Here is an 18847-nt window from a genome sequence, read left to right as displayed (position 1 = left end):
CTTGTTCTAATTTCCTTGATAGTTAAAAAAACAAATGTCTCTTTTATTTGTTTCTTTCATTAAACATTCTTGATAAGAAAATACTTCTATTTATATTTCTTTTGTATTTCTTTGTTTCACCTACTTATATAAAAGTGTTACACTATTTTATTAGGACTTAAAAGAGGCCGTAAGATTGTTTAGTCGAATTCAATGGAATTAACAAATTATATCTACTTTTACTGGGTAATATGTTATTATGAGCGTCGGTGGCTCAGTGGTTAAGCAATTGACATCCTTTGGTCCTGGGTTCGAATCCCGCCATGTACCAATGTGTTTTTCGATTTTCGATTTACATATGTACATTTATCCGACGTTCTTACGGTGAAGGAAAACATCTTGATGCAACCTGCACATATCTGAGAAGAAATTCAAAGATATGTGAAGTCAACCAACACGCACTGGGCCAGCGTGGTTGACTATGGCCTAGTCACCCCAAAAACTTGGGGTAGGCTCCGAGCCCCTCGGTAGCGACGTATAGTGAGCTGATGATGATGATGTTATTATGGGTATAATATTATTTATTGTCTATGCATTTGTTATAGATATTTTTTAGTATTTATATTGATGCTACAAACATGTCTGTTTTTGAAAAGTTTGTGTGATAACAGCCTCAATAAGTTAAAAATGCTCAGATATGGTTTGTAATAATTTCTCATTTTCCTTGAATTAGACTGTATTATATGTATGGATGAAATACATCTAATAAAGTGCTGTGTTTTTTTTATTATTCATTCATTCGGCGTTAAAGGTTACCACAGAGGTCAACTGTAAATGACATTTCAGAAATCGATCCTCCTTTAGATGTTAAATTTCTATGAAACATTCCATCTATACAGGTTATAATTTATGCTCCATAGCTTGTCTACTATCTTATCTTACTGATATTATAAATGCAAATGTTTGGATGGATGGATGGATGTTTGTTTAAAGGTATCCAGGACGGCTGAACGGATCTTGATGAAATTAGGCACAAATGTAGAACATAGTCTGAAAGAATACATAAGCTACTTATTACATATATTTGTCTTCTAATGGACGGAGTCCAAATAAATATGGAGAACTGATCGCCAACCTTCGCTAGTCGAAGAGGCACTTCAAGAAGAAGAAGAATGGACGGAGTCGCGGGCGACAGCTAGTATTTACTAAGTATCTGTTAGTTCATTAAGAAAATAATATCATTAATTACAGCATAACATACAATTAGTTATGCGTATTAGATATTTGTAATTATAACTCACCGTTACGAAATGCTAGTCATATTAAAATACCGCGAAATGATTAATTAAATCTCAAAATAGGGTTGCCAAATATAAAAATAAAACTGATATTATTATTATTATTATTTTATGATATTTCATCAAAAAATAAGAATTTGTTAATTATGAAATTCACAGATCGTCTTCATCGCAATTTTTTTAATTACCTTTTTTTAATAAGAAGAAAAAATCACTGTCGAAGCTTAGAAAGTAATGAAAAAAACATAACATTGAAAAGTGTATTCGTTTTATTACTTAGTTTATTCCATTGTTTCTTTAAAACAGTTGGTTACCATAACGCTGACCCATATCCAAACATTTTCAAACGCTAACAAGCGCGAAATGTCAAGGCCGTTCCACCTTTGTTCTGGCAACACTCCTGCCCCATCTTGTATTAACACTTCAAATTAAAAACCTAACAGACAGATCGTTTAGTTATCTGTTATTGCGTCTCAAGGATACTTAGAGTTCAGTTAAATCGATGATTAACTGTTTACAAATACTTCATGTTCTCAGAAATTTCCGTGTTCCAGAAATTTCGATTCATATTCCAGCGTGAAAATTTTTTGATTAGTTGAATTATTTTCAAAGCCGAATCTAATCTTCTTCCTTATACTATACTTTGCTATTAAGGAAAGGATGACAATGACATGCGAAATTTATTTATAGGTTAGGTGAGATTTAAACCAGTATTTTGCATATCAAATTATCAATTTATTGAACATTAAACTGAAGCTTTTATTTGTTAACTTTTACAAAAGCTATCAATTATTTAACACATATTTACCAAAGGTAATATTTGGATATTGTTTAAACTAATCGTAGTTAAACGTCAAGGTTCACAGATTATAAATCAACCTGTCAACACGCCTTTGTACACAATAATTTAAACTGTGGTATAACTTACAAATGCTTTACCTTGGATATTTACCCTGACAACACAAAGACGTATTTATTACCAAAAACATTCCCGAACGTATTGTTATATGAATAATGTAACACAGAAATGTTGTGTTTACTAATGATACTACGAGAATATAATTCGATTGTTTTATTTTTTTATCTGGCAGTGACATATTCACCTATTCTTGAAATCGTTTAAATAAAGGAGGCGTAGGTATTTTATTTGAGGAAAATGCGAGATATAAAATTGGAAATAATTTTTAACCACTCTAGCAATTTAACCATTTTCGTAAAGTAAAAATTTCAGATAAAATAAATAAATAAAATAAAACCGGTAAAATCCGTTACAATTACACAAATTCTCGAGGGAAAAAAATAATTAAAAAATATTATTGGAACGTTGGAACGAAGTTCCTTATCGCGCGTTGTGAAAGGGGGCTAGACGGAAAAAATTCTTACGAAAAGTTGTCACGACACATTTTGCTATAGTAAGTATGTTAACGACGAATGAGCGCTACTTCACCATGGCAACGACGTGACAATATATAACGAAAGTTCATAGAAATAAAATTTACTTCTTGTGAAGATTTAAGTTTTTTATTCATAGAATAAACATTGGTTCCTTCACTAAAATTAATCGAAAGGAACTTCGTTCCATCCGGGTGTCCCTTGACACCTCTCAAGTTTTTTTTTATATTGTACAAGGATATTACAATTTGCCATATAAATTTATTAGATACCACAGATAATCAAGGATTTCAGTTAATGTTGCCAGATAAAATAATTTCACAGAAAAAAAACTAAATTGACCATAATTGTTCGAAACGAAAGTAAACGCAGAAAAATAGGTTCATGGGCGTAACAATTATGACTGTCGACTCAATTGCTATTGAATTGAACATCGTTTATCTGCGCGAATGTAACGTCTGTCTGTCTGTTTGGACACACAAATTGGTAATACTTAATCGGAACTGAAGTTTGACTTGTTCCAGATTAATACAGTATTCTCTTATCAGTTTTGATCTTTGAATGAAGTACAATCAGCTGCATAAATATACATTTTTTAAACTTTGAAAGTTTGTACACGACTTCGGTTTTAAAAATACGTATGCACATATTTGTCATTAGCATATATTCATACGGATAGATATGTGCTCATATTTTTGAATCTGAAGGTGTATGCAAGTTTCGAAAGGTTTGTAAATGTATACACATTTATGCACCTGACTGTACAAACATCTAATTTAAGATACATTTCGATCCTAGCATACCAGATTAATAGTAGAAATTATGTAAGAGAAATTTGTTACACCTAAAACATATAAGGAATTTCTTCTTTTTGCTGTTGAAGTTTTAGTAGACTAGTAATGGTCATATAAGTGGCCAGATAAACAAACTAGATAAAGGAATCAATTAAAAAAAACACTTTCATCTTATTTTGTCCCTATCATCGTGAAATTAAAGTGCCGTGACAGTTCTATATCGAAATATAAGTTCAAACTTTCGTGGTTTTTACTAATATACTGTTCGTCGATCGAGATTCTTACCACGATTAGGTTAAGGCTGGTATCCATTATGTTCGCGAACCTCTTGCGCTCCGCGCTCCCGTAACCGCTCTGATGGAGACGGGTACGCGTATCTCGATAGGAACATGCATGCTCCACAGTCCTCTTGTGAACATTGTCCCTTTGTGTTCGCCCAATTTACCGCTACCCGTTGGAGCGCTGAGCTGAGCGCGCACCGTACGCGCTCCAAGTTCGCAAACTTATCCACTATGTGGAGCTGTTGCAAGAGCGCGGAGCGCAAGAAGTTCGCGAACATAGTGGATATCCGGCTTTAGAATGCCGTTGCTTACGAACAATTCTATAAAGAATTCCAATCGAAAGCCATAACTACAGAAAAACTAAAATTATCTGAAAAAAAATCTATATATCTATAATTCAAAACCTTATTTTACAAAATATTTCACTTTATTTCACAATTTTTTACAAAATAGCAAAAAAATCAAATATCAATATGACCGCAATGTATGTAATTTAAAGTGCCTCTGTTTCATTTAGACCTTCAAAAACGAAGGATAACTGTCTCTACATTTGGGATGACAGTCTGTTTTTATCCAGTCTATCAACAGTGGAAACCCACCCTTAGAATAAATTCTGTGTCAAATACAATGTAATGAAAGTTATTTAAACAATTATGAAATATACCTATATAACTGCTTTTTCCTTGTACCAATTTGTATATAAACAGTTTCAATTCAGCTGCGTAAATAAAAAGTGTCCCCCACCGTGTCTAATGTGGAATGCGTCTCTAAAATGAACTCGATACGAATGAATTTAATATCAAAGTTTACTAAGAAATATTAAAAAAACAAACCGACCTATCCGAAGAAAAGAGTTACATCTTTTAACAGATGTTTTAGGAGATGTAACATGACAGTTAACTTGGTCGAATACGAGATTTGTCATTAAAAAAACGTGGGCCGTCATGTGACGCCTGGCAGATATGAAACATCGTGTGTGTACAAGTAATATGCATAAAAGGTAATATTATTAAAATTATATATATATTAGGTCCTTACATATGAAATTGGCGTTTTGTATGGGAGGAACAAAAAGTCGAATATTTTTTAATATAATATATTTAATTAATCAAAGTATGAACCATTATTTTCTATGCACTTTTGCCATGTCATAGGAAGTTCATTGATCCCTTTACTAAAAAAACCAGTCGGACGGGAATCAATAAAATCTTTGAAGGCGATTTGGACTGCCCCATCGGAGTTGAATTTTTTCCCTTGCAAGAAGTTATCCAAATTTCGAAAAAAATGATAATCTGTTGGAGCAAGGTCCGGGGAGTACGGAGGATGTCTTAGACTTTCCAATTGAAGCTCTTCTAATTTAGTAGCCGTCTGTTGCGCAGTGTGTGGTCTAGCGTTGTCGTGAAGCAGCAGTGGCGTGGATCGATTGACCAGCCTAGGTTGTTTAGCCGCTAGCTTTTCCATCATGGTTTGCAATTGCTGACAATAGACATCAGCCGTAATAGTCTGGCCAGATTTGAGAAATCTGTAATGAACAATACCAGCACTAGTCCACCAAACGCTTACAAGTAACTTTTTTGGGGTTAATTTTCGCTCGGGGCAGGATTTGGCTGGCTGGCCAGGATCCAACCATTGCGCTGAGCGCTTCCGATTATCGTAAAGAACCCATTTTTCATCACAGGTAATGATTTGGTTTAAAATACCTTCATTATTGTGCCGGTTTAGTAATGTAACGCAACAGTCGACGCGTGTTTGCCGGTTTGCTTCAGTCAATTCGTGAGGTACCCACCTTTCAAGCTTTTTAATCTTCCCAATTTGCTTCAAGTGAATTAAAACAGTTTTATCACTAACATCGCAGCCTGCAGCTCACTCGGACGTGGTTTGCGATGGATCCGCTTCCACAATAGCCTTCAACTCTTCATTATCAACTTGAGTCTCAGGCCGTCCACGGGGCTTGTTCTGCAGATCGAAATTTCCAGAACGAAAACGTTGGAACCAAAAACGAACTGTGTTTTCTTTTGCAACACGACCGCCATACACATCATTCACCCTTCGAGTCGTTTCCGCAGCACTAGTGCCACGGCGGAACTCGTACTCGTAAATAATGCGATATTTTAAGTTTTCCATTTTGTAAAATGAGTGACGCAAACACAGAAAAACAGAAGAAAAAAAACAAATGAATGACGGTCATCGAACCACAAATACATGAGTCTATAGCTGTACAAATTTGAATTTGGAATTCCTTACCAAAGAGGAGAAATTCGTGATTAAAGTGGCCAGTACGAAAAACGCCAATTTCATATGTAAGGACCTAATATATATATATATATATATATATATATATATATATATATATATATATATATATATATGTATGTATACCTCAGTATAGCGTGGCCACGGCAAGCGCCGCCACGCCAACAATTCGGTTTACAAGTGAGCCTATAGATGTTTCACATCAATTTGATTTAAGTTCTAAAACACGATATTGAAGTTTTTCTAGTAGCTTAATATATATGCAAAGCAACGATTTAAAAGGTTCGAGGTTCCGATCAGTTCAATTATCGGGATTACATGCTGAACCTTTATGGTTCCTTCATCCTGTGGAAAGTCTCCGGAGACAGGACGGAAAGCATCGTATTTATGGTGGATTCAGGCCTGGTTCGGTATATATACCTTAGTATAGCTTGGCGACCCGTCGCCACGGCAAGCGTCGCCAACCCAACGATTCGGTTTACAAGTGATCCTATAGATGTTTCACATCAAAAATCTCAAATGGTGTTATTCCAGAGATTGTAAGACTTTGTTCCTACGGTTCCCAATAATCGATCCTTAAGATCGATCGTCATCTTAACGACTGAACAGATTCTTTACAAAATGATTGTAATTGTAAGTTTTAGATGGATTAAATTTCAATGGATTAAAAATTGTAACATTTATAAATTCACTCACACACACAAACTTACATTAAAAAGACTTCGAGATATATTTTGAATGTCATAATATTTTTAAAAACATACTATGATTACTATTTTTTATTGTTATCGGTTAAAGAAATCTAATCGAGTACCATTGTAATTAGAAAGTGAATTAAATTTCAAGGCAAGTTGAATGATACGATGTTTATATTTAGTTGTGACCCAGGTGATGTGGGATTACGTTTGAATTGCCATCAATCTGTTTCTGGCCGCCAGCCATGCGTTAATGTCATAGTGATGTACCGCATATTGGGGAAAATATATCGATATCGATAAATATGTAATGAACACCAAAGAGTTATCATGAATTAGTGATGTGCTTGACATAATTAAGTTGATAACGTTATTAAAAATATAAATAAAATTAAAATCTATAAATTGTAACAGACAATAGCCAGAAAATTTAAAGCAAAATTTAAAACACTGGTGTTATTTTGAAATTTTTAGAAATGGTAACACAGGCATGACAAAATATTAAAAAAATGTCATCGAACCAACTTAGTCATTCAACTCGTAAAGTTCTTGTCAATACACATTTCGGCGCTTGCAAATTTCTCACAAACGTGTTTAACATTTTTGTCCAGATCCTTATGACCTTTTAATACGTAAGGATATTACTTATGACGTATTTAAGGTGCTTTTTTATGTGACGCGATTGGCAAAATATTGCGGTACATTTTCCTTTATTTATGCAAAACTGCAACCATAAGTGGTTCATTATTTAAAAAAAGCTATATTAAATACGTTTAGTCACAAAAATTAAAATAAAAGACTTTACAACTAATTGATTTTGCCAATGTTGTTAAAATAAATTTTCGTTTTTAAGAGGTTCTAAACCTTTTTTACGCAAAAATTTCCAATTGTATTTATCTCTATATATAGTCTAAAATATAAAAATTAATATAATCAAATATGTAAATAAAGCGATTAAATAGCTTATAATATTCTAACCCAGCACCAAATCAATTATAACTATTTTAGGAAGCAATAAACTCTTGATATTTGATATAATACTAAACACCTGGGTAAACTTGTTCTAATAAAAATGTTTTTTTCTTTTTAACATACATTAACACCGTTTATTTAACTGCCAAACTCAGAGTCCATTCTAAGTATACATTGAACAGCGTCGATGGCGTAGTAGTAGGTTCGATATCCCAGTTATGTACCAATGTTTTTGGATACGCACATTTCATATGAAAATTCATCCAACGTTCTATGTAGGAAAACATCGTGATGCAACCTGCACATATCTGTGAAGAAATTCAAACATACGTGTAAAGTCAACCCGCACTGGGTCATCGTGGTTGACTATGGTCTAATCGCCTCTAACTTGGGTAGCCTGCGAGCAACGAAACGAACAACGAAATATACACTAAGAGTATGTCTACGTCATCAATTAAAAACTCTGAGTGTGGCAGTTAATTTTTTGTAGTTCGTAACCAAAATGTTTTGTACTCCTAATCACTATGCCCTAAATAGTTCTATAATTAGATTAGGTACTAAAATATAACTAGTAAGAATACTGTTTGTGTTTATTTTTTTACAAGTTCACGGTATGAATTTATTTATTTTAATTCCGCGAATTTAGTTTGTTTCTTTTTGTACCTTCAAACAGAGATTACTATCGGCTGTTTTAAGATAAATGTATCCCGCTTAGGGTGTTTACACACAGACGCGTAAAAATGGTTAAGTTAACGAAGTACTTTTGAAAATTTGCTTTATCAAATGTATTTTTATCTTTATTTTTTAAGCATCATTAATTAATATTGATTTAATTTTTATTTGCTTGTTATTGAAGCTTAAAAAACTTTTTTTATATAGGTAATTGTTTTATTTTCTTTTCTTTATCCGTAAACATAGTATAAACATTAAATGAGACATGTTTCAGAGACGTCGGATGACTACATGACACAATCTTAACGTGACTTATGTGTGCATGGATCCTTATTTGTGGTTACATTGGTGTTGATCTGTTACTAACCAGAGGGTTAACATTGCTCGTATTTCTTTCTTTATCTTCAATTTCTTTGTATTCGTTTATTTATTAAATCCAATTCTACGTGTGTTTTTCTTTTGAAAAAGCTCGAATAGGTGATGACAATTGATCTCGGTGCTGTAATAGTTCAATAAGACATTGTATTTTGTAATTTGTTTTTTTATTTATATTGTAGATAGTGATCAATGATCTTGTCGGATGTTAAATGATAAAAAGGTATAACACGGATTTATTAGCAGTTCAGAATAGTTTTAATATACCCTTATGACGGTAATAAAGTTTCTGCAAGTTGCTCACGTCGCAATAAAATCAGATTTATTTGACGTCAATTTAACTTCGGCGTTATAAATAACACTTACAAAATGTTTAAATATTATAATTTTTTTAACAAAATTATTGTATTTATAAATACAATTAAATGGCAAATAAATTTTGGACATAAGAAACATTCTTAAATTCTAAGAAATTAGTGTTGTAACTTATGGTATCGATATTCTGTATCGATAAATATTCAGTTTGCGTATAGTTTTCTTTTGTGCGTCACATTTAAGGTTAAATTCTGTTGTTGCATGTGACATGAATATAAAATAGCTTTGAAAATGTTACACAATACCTAAGAGCTAAAAAACCCCTTGTAAGATCTGTCGATAATTTTTTTAGAACAAGGCTGGAATAAAGTTACTGGGGTACAAGAAACATAATTTTTGTATTAAGTGTATATAAAACAAGCTCATTTTTTGTTGTATTATGTTATATGACAATCGTTACAACTTTACTAAATTTAGTAATAATAAGAATGTTATGTACTGTCCTTCAAGAAGCGATCGTATCTGAATCTAAAAGGCCAGCAATGCCCGGATATATGTCGGATGTCCATGGGCGTCGATGACTACCTCGGTGTTCCCGCCGTTCATTTGACCCCTTTTCTTACATAAAAAAAAACGTTGATAGCCTAATGGATAGGATAGAGATGGGACAATAATTCCTATCAGTTTTTTTTTCTTGCCTCAAGTATTAATTTGTAGTTGTAAAACTTCCTCGGTTAAGTCAAAAAATAGTGTAGCAGACTGCCACAGTAGTTTAAGGACACTCACGAGTCAAACTAGTGACGTAATAATGCTGACATAATACAGAGTTCAATTTACGATAATTTATGTATAAAGTAAACAAATCGTGACTCAATTCATCGTCATCAATGTGACCGTCAAATTGACACACTAATAAGACCGTTTTTATTTTTTGTTGTGGTTACAGCAGTGACATAAGAAATATGACGTATTGAGTTAATTTTCTCCAATTAAAAGGCCGCATTTCGTCACCTGGTCTATCATTTGTTTATTTAAAATTTTTGGTTTTCATGTTTATCGTATTAATCAATACATAAATAAATTAAGATAGTGACTTCACTAAAACTATCTACTATCTAGTTATCGATAGTTATGCACGTCACTATTTTTTAAAACATTTATTAAGGTGAATTATTAGAAGTCCTAGATGAAATAAGACATCACAAAGCGATTTTACAATTTATTACAAAATCAATAATTCTACACAAAATCAAATTACAATCATAGTTATCAACGGCTAGAGTTTAAACTGATTTGTGATTCTAACACCAAGAATACAAAATGAGAAAAAGGTAGAAATGACTCAGTGATCAGTACTTATCTAACAAGCAGGCAACCGGCAGCGTGGTTGGTTCTGAGTTTATACTTTAAGTAGACCGAAGTTTAAGTTATGTTAACCTTCCGACGACAGAATGAAAAACTGATCTTGCGGTGTCAGTGCAACGGCTTATATAGGGTAGATTCACGGGATGTGACGACATCGTTGGCGTTAAAGATTCATCAGCGACGACTTCCGTTTTGCTGGCGAGTAGGCGGATGTAGATGGCGTTGTAGCTCCGCTCTGCTACGTGTAGGCTCAGCAGGCGGATGTAGATGGCGTAACAGCTCGGCCATCCTGTAATTGAGTGACCACACGAAACATATTAGTACACAGTTAACTTTCTAGAAGATCTATAAGGTCTTCTGTATCAAGCACACTATCATTATCAGCCTCAGTATCTGACCCTATAGCACCAACATAAGGTCTCAGCGAGTCTACAGCAACTACGGTATTAAAGTGTTTATAACCTCTGAAACCTTTCACACTTTTTATCATATACCGATCATGTCCGAGAACCTTAAACACCTTATAGGGTCCAGCATAAGAAGGATCTAACTTTTTATTGATACCTGCTTGAGCACAACTCTTTGGATTCCTCCACAACACCAAATCCCCTTTTTTATACGAATGACCGCGTTTCCTCGATTTATCAAACCGTGATTTCATCTTATTTTGCTTATTTACAATATTTCTGGAAGCTGATAGTCTGGACTCATCTAAATTTAAATTATTTTCACTAATTTCTAAATCTGACAACACCCTACTTTTATGTTTAAACATAAGATTAAAGGGGGCGTGGCGTGTGGTATCATGCAAAGAATTGTTAATACCAAAAACAACGTCTGGCAGCTTCAAGTCCCAAGTGTTCTCCTCACTCGCTACTTTCAATCCGTTCAAAATTGTGCGATTCAACCTCTCCACTTGTCCATTTGCTCTAGGCGTTGCTACAGAGTTCAGTACCTGCTTAATTTGTCGTTCTACGAGAAAATCTTTAAAGTGTCTACTACAGAAAGCAAGACCTCTGTCAGATATTATGATGGAAGGGTAGCCAAATAAACTAAAAACTTCTCTTAGATTCAGAACAGTTTCAGCAGAACTTAAGGTTCGAACACAGCGAGCAATAACAAATTTAGTGAAAGCGTCAGTAATGACTAATATGTACTGGTTATTTTTGTTCGACTTAGAGAAAGGTCCCAAATGATCCATGTGGACCGTATGCATTGGGACGTCTGGCTTGGGAATAGGATGAAGTTCGCCCTCAAACTTACCATAGTGGCCTTTACGAAAGGCGCAGTCTAAACAAGCATTGACATACTTTTTAATAAACCTTGTCATTTTGGGAAACCAATATTTATCTTTAATGAGATTATCACACCGTTTTAGACCAATGTGGCCCATTCCATCATGATATTTTTGTAACAGATTCCACCGAGCGCTATCTGGCACTACCAGTCGGTCACCTTTTAACGTCATACGGTACAGTCTTTCGTTCATAATTTTATAATTATTAATTACATCGGGATTAGGGTCATTATTACGTAGCTGTGCAAAAATATTCTTTAATCGTTCGTCTTGTAACTGTACAGTCAAAAACCAGTCATCAGTAGATAAGGTAAGAACGTCAGTCTCAACCGGGTTCCTACTTAAAGCGTCAACATGTCTCATTCGATCACCAGCCCTATATTCTATTTCCATATCAAACTCTTGCACCTGTAGCCACCATCTGGCCACCCGTGGGACTAAATCTTTCTTAACAAAAGTGTGGCGCAAAGCGGAACAGTCAGTAACGGCTTTTATTCTTAGTCCTAGTACATAAATTCTAAATCTTTTTAGAGATTCTACCAAAGCAAGTGTCTCTAACTCATAACTGTGATAATTTTGTTCTTCACGTGTGGTTACCCTGCTGAAATACATCACAGGTTTTAGACTTTGATCCTGTTGACGTTGAAGCAATATACCTGCAATTCCATAACGACTCGCATCTGTGTGTATTTCAGTGGGCAGCCCACGGTCATAGATTGCCAGAACTGGTTTAGAAATTAACTTAGATTTTAACATTTCAAAGGAGTTGCTTTGATCATCTAACCAAATAAAGGGGACATTCTTTTTGGTCAGTTCAGTCAAAGGCTTAGCAATAAGAGCAAAGTTATGTATAAATTTACGAAAGAACGAGCACAAGCCAATGAACTGTCGAACCTGATGGGCATTGCGGGGAACTGAAAAATCCCGAACTGCATTGATCTTTATCTCACCCGGCCTAATACCATCTTTAGACACATGATGACCAAGATAACTTAATTCTGTTTTCAAAAAGGAGCACTTACTCATATTCAATTTTAAGTTTGCCTCCCTTAATGTTTCAAGAAGTAGATCAAGACGTTGCAAGCCGGAAGTTATACTGTCCGTGGGCAGCAAAATATCATCCATGAATGCCAAAATATGATTTGGTTCATTTAAGCTATTAACTTTACTTAGAACTTTGTTGATGAGTCTTTGAAAGACTGCTGGTGAATTGGCCAGTCCAAAAGGGACACGTAAGTACTCATATTGTCCATCTGGAGTAATAAAGGCAGTCTTGGGAATTGACTGTTCAGACAAAGGTATTTGATGATATGATTGAGACAGATCTAGACTCGTGAAGAACGCTTTGCCAGCCAGTTTCGACAGCTCATCGTCAATAATAGGTAGAGGGTATCGATCTTTTACAGTTATGGCATTAAGAGCTCGGTAATCTACGCAAAGTCTAAGATCTCCATTTTTCTTTTTGACTAATACTATCGGGGAAGCAAATTCTGAACAAGACTCGCGAATGATTCCGGCATCCAATAGCTCCTGAACCTTCGCACGTACGATATTAAGTTCCGGTAAAGACAGTCTGTATGGTCGATGGTAAACTGGTTTATCAGTTTTTAGTTTTATATCCATTTCTGCTAAATTGGTTAATCCTAATTCATTTGTATCGGATGCAAAAGATGAGCGATGTTTTATTAAAAGGTTATATAACTGAAGCAAATCGGAAATATTTAATTCGCCTACATCGATATCCTTCAATCTCATCCCTCCTACCACCTCATCCGAAAGTGAACTGTCTACATCTCTACTCAAATCTACAGCGTTAACATCGACAGAAGAACTACTTTCATATCTCGGTACGGAGCCAACACAAATATTCGAACAGCACGGTACGGAGCCAACACAAATATTCGAACAGCACGGTACGGAGCCAGCTACATCTTTACGTACATCAAAATTACACCAAAAACATAAAAGAATTTGACTTACAATTTCGTTTTCTTTTCTGCCCAATACCTCCACACAGCTCTGTCCGCGAACAAGCACCTGCCCTGCCTTGAATTCCACGTCCTTCACGCCCAAGTTGTAAACCTTTACCACGCCACCAGGCCCCTCCAGTATCGTGGCGGGTACGATGTATTCACAACCTGCAAGATTAAAATACCTTGGTCGAGTACTAATAGTTCCTCCAGACGAGCCTCTGTTTTCTACTGACACTAGGACCACCTGATTCGGTAATAGTTTTATATCATCTCTACAAACGATATCAATCCTGCAGTCATTGTCTTCTCCATTAATCTCTCTGGATGTAGTTTGCACTTCTTGCCTTCGCTTCAGCTGTACGTCATCACCCTGAACTACTAATGTTACGTCCTCACTATTCACGACTGGCTGTCCAATGAGGAGATCCATTCGCCCGAAGTGTAAATGCGTAACGAGAGCATTTGTTTCAAACGAGATTCCATCCACTATTATCTGGATATGTACTTCACCTAATGCTGGAACTTGTGTCCCAGTAAAGCCCTTAAGCATTTTATTGGTTGGCTTTATCTCGCAGTGCAAGCTCTTAACAGCCGCTAGAGTAATTATGTTGCTTTGAGCGCCAGTATCAATGTAACCAATCAGATTAGTTTGACCAGATATTACATTTTTAAAATAAGAATCATTTAAATCTTGAATTATTTTTATGTCCTTAATTTTGTTAACTTCATCAAAGCTAGTTCTGCAAAACTTTGCAATATGCCCAGCTTTACCACATGTATTACAAATACGAGGATCAGGGGCAGTACAAGTCCTAACAGTATGTCCTACAGCACTGCAACGATAACACTTTACGGTGTGTTGAGGCGGGGTGGAAATGGGACGGTCACTGTGATAAGTTTTTGTCACATGGGTGTTGAGGGTAGGAGTAGAGGCCTTGATATTACGTAGATCCAAATCTCGGTCTCTAGCTCTAGAAGCGTGGTTAAACGTTTGATAATTTTCGAGCGAAACTAGAAACTCACAGTACAGATCTTCTGGCCGACTACTTTTCAAAGCTTTTGCACTGGCTTGTAATTCTGATGGTAGGCCATGAATAATGCATGAAACTGATGCTTCATCGTCAAGCTTACATCTGCGACACAAAGCCAACTTATCGTAAAAATATTTACTCATAGGCTCTTTGTTATCTTTTTTGCGTAAAATCAATTCTTCGAGCAGTTGGGCAAATTCGAACATTCTAGGAAAAGTTCTTTTAAGTAGTTCCTGCCATTCATTCCAAGTGTAATCGTAATTGTCCAAACGATTATACCATCTACGAGCGGACCCGTCTAACCGTGCTTGCATATAATAAGCACGTTTGGAATCATCCCAATTATAAATGTCACCTAACTGGTTGATTTTCTTCAGCCACATATACACATTATTCTCTCGATCATCCGGATCAAAAAGAGGAATTATTACATCGCCTTTCACACTGTCTGAACGACTGCACTCCTTTTTATCATGAAGGAAACGGTTCACCATACCCTCCAATTTCTGGTTTACCATACGCTCAAATGCGTCGGCTTCAGGATCACGTGGTGGCGTCGATGGGCTTGCATCGTGTCTATTTTGTGGCGACGAGCGTGTCTGATCACGTGACCGCTTGGTTGCTCTCCCCACAGCTTCATCATCACTGTCGCAGTTGTCGGCGCGGAACCTCTTCATCGTAATCCCAGTTCTGAAATTATTAAGGTGAATTATTAGAAGTCCTAGATGAAATAAGACATCACAAAGCGATTTTACAATTTATTACAAAATCAATAATTCTACACAAAATCAAATTACAATCATAGTTATCAACGGCTAGAGTTTAAACTGATTTGTGATTCTAACACCAAGAATACAAAATGAGAAAAAGGTAGAAATGACTCAGTGATCAGTACTTATCTAACAAGCAGGCAACCGGCAGCGTGGTTGGTTCTGAGTTTATACTTTAAGTAGACCGAAGTTTAAGTTATGTTAACCTTCCGACGACAGAATGAAAAACTGATCTTGCGGTGTCAGTGCAACGGCTTATATAGGGTAGATTCACGGGATGTGACGACATCGTTGGCGTTAAAGATTCATCAGCGACGACTTCCGTTTTGCTGGCGAGTAGGCGGATGTAGATGGCGTTGTAGCTCCGCTCTGCTACGTGTAGGCTCAGCAGGCGGATGTAGATGGCGTAACACATTTATTTTTATTTTTTTTAATATCACCTGTGTACGTGGCATGTTGTAAATGTGACAGTAAATGTAAGAGCCAATTATATTTTTGATGATTTCATCGTAATTTTTGTTGCAAGCGACACTTTAAGAATGTCAGCGTTATTTTCGTCTCGTGATAGTTGCAAAGAGAGTGATGACTTACATTTTATTTTAGAAAATTACGTAAACGTAATTAGTCAAATGTACGCAAATAAAAAAATATCTTTACAAATATCGGTTTTTTTATGAATGCCGGAAGACTTACCGTTCATTTAACTTTAAATATAAACATTGAAGTGGCTATTCAGATTAGTACGAGTATAGAAATAAGATAAACACACAAGAAATATTTCTGGAATATCATAGAGTAAAAAACAAACAGAGCATATTAATGTTTAAAAATTAATTTAATTTAAAATCAATACCAGATGTAAAACCTAACAACTAACTTAAATAACTACATACAATAATTAGGATAATGTTTTTCATATGTATTTTTATTTTTTGTATATATTTTGTATTATTGTGTTATTATTTCTTACTTAAATTTAATTAGAGCGATTTTAAAATTTATTATTCTCTCTTTTTATCGTAATTAAAAAGTTAATTTCTTTAAGGTCGATAATAATGTTAGAAGTGTTCATAATACTGGAGTAAACAAAGTCCATCGAGACCTTTATTGTCATCAAAAAAAAAAATGATCTAGTTCTAATAAAAATTTATCGTGAAATCTCTGTTGCGACAACATCTATGACTACTTCGAAATAGCCGAATATAAATACGGCGCGTAACATGCGAGTGTCCTCACGTCAGGGTCGTGTAACTAACGTCAATGTCCTTTCAATTATGCAAATGTTATGCATTTGCGAGGTATTCGGTGAAATCTAGCTCCCAGATAGCGGTGAAGCAAATTAACAGACTAGCTGTCGCCTGCGACTCTGTATTCGAAGAAATTAAAAACAAAAAACGTAAGAAGTAACCTATATGTTCTTCCAGATTTTGATCTATGGTCGTTGAGATGTTCTGGAGATACCTTTTAACAAACCACCATCCATCCATATATTCGCATTTATATTAGTAAAGATTTATATTGCAAAAATACGACATCCGTCAGATGTCCGTTACATAAAATAGTGTCTACATATATTTTAAATAAAAAAAAAATAGAACTAAATCAAAACAACATTTTTTTTCACTTGAAATCAATCGATTTTTTGGTCTATGTTAATCAAATTTATTAAATCATCAATTGTAACTATAAAACTAAAAAAAGAACAGTAAACGTTATTGCTAAAATATTTTTTTTACATGTGCACAAAACTTACAGTGAATGAAGTGAACCATAATGAAAAATAAGTAATTAAAAACAATGTAAATTATTAACGTAATTTCGTCGAAAAAGATTAAAAAAGTTTGATAATGAAAAGGAAATGCGACATTACTGGCATACGAATACAAATGGTCTTTGTATGAAAAAAATACGATGACATCATATTATATGTGTTTATCGAATTCGAATTAAACAAATCATAAGGTGGATGACATCACTTCGATACTTATAAAGTATTTTAACACTGTCCTTGTAATTTCCATGCCTGTGTACATACTCCTTAAGTGTATCTTAACAGAGGTTTGCTTTACCGATGTCTGTGTACAAAAGCATATTAACAGCTCAATTTTTTCAATGACAATAAAAAAATAAGAATGTATTTTTGGTACAAACATTAAAATACATTAAAATTCGAACCTGCATAAGTGAAAAACCCCCTATAACTGTTGGTTTCTGAGACCATTATCTCTGTATGAAACATATCCTTGTCATTATCTTTGACAAAACAGAGACAACAATATGTTTTAAACGGGTATTTTGGTCTCGGGAACCCAAGGTAAGCGGGAGAAACTCGGGTTAGAGATATACATATAAGCAAGAAAAATTTCGAGTCGTTTGGACTCTCGCTTTTCCAGGTTCGACTGTAATAAATATGGATTGTCTTTATGTAATATGGAAAAAATCTTACGTGTTTGCGATTATTAAAAAATAATTTAATATAATTTTAATCGCCCCAATACTTATATATTTAATGTCATAAACATTCTATGACATCACCTGTATTATATTCGGCTGTTAAATACTATCATGCGCCTAGAATCTAGATTTTTGACCTTCTCAGCTCAAGGTCAAATGCGTCGCTAAAGCAATCAATAATTAACGATCTATTGAAACATTCATTGCGGTAACATTAAAGGGCTTTGTGATTTGTCACACTGTTATTATATTACAGTACTAGCTGTCGCCCGCAACTCCTTCCGCGCGGAGGTAAAAAATTAAGAAGTAGCCTATGTGTTCTTCCAGACTATGTTCTACATCTGTATCAAATTTCATCAAGATCCGTTGTGCCGTTTCGGAGATACCTTCGAACTTTGATTCATCCATCTGCTGAAATTTAGCATAGATGTAGAACATTGCCTGGAAGAACATATAGGCTATTATTTTTTTTATGACGCGCAAAGTCCGGGCTACAGTTGTAAATAAATATTTAGCCGTCATATCCAAATTCACTCACTTATTACGCATATCCTCGTTTTAATAATCAATTCTTCTTCGGTCTTTAATCTCAGTCTTACTAATATTATAAATGCGAATGTTTAGATGGATGGATGGATATTTGTTTGAAGGTATCTCTAATACGGCTCATCGGATCTCGTTATCTATAACGGCATCGATGTAGTGCATAGTCCGGAAGAAAACATAGGCTACTAATTAAGTTTTTTTTTTCATTCCACGCGGACAGATTCGCGGGTAATAGCTATTAAACACATAAAAGAAATATTTTTTTTATAAAACAAGGAGGCAAAGGAGCAGTTTGGTGGGAAATACCGAGTAATCTTTGTCCATGGACTTCTGCAATATGTTTAATTGTAGCCGACGGAAACTACAATAAAATACTTATGGTCAT

At 34.8% G+C, this 18847-nt stretch overlaps 1 protein-coding gene across 1 annotated transcript in view; it reads left to right on the top strand.

Annotated features, from left to right (window-relative positions):
- The window catches only part of LOC106715341 (tubulointerstitial nephritis antigen-like), a 47180-nt gene that overhangs the window by 12208 nt on the left and 16125 nt on the right, over window positions 1-18847 (top strand). The window lies entirely within an intron of this gene.

This window comes from Papilio machaon, chromosome 26, assembly GCF_912999745.1.
Source record: "Papilio machaon chromosome 26, ilPapMach1.1, whole genome shotgun sequence".
NCBI lineage: Eukaryota > Metazoa > Arthropoda > Insecta > Lepidoptera > Papilionidae > Papilio > Papilio machaon.
This window is presented reverse-complemented; position numbering and strand designations above follow the sequence as displayed.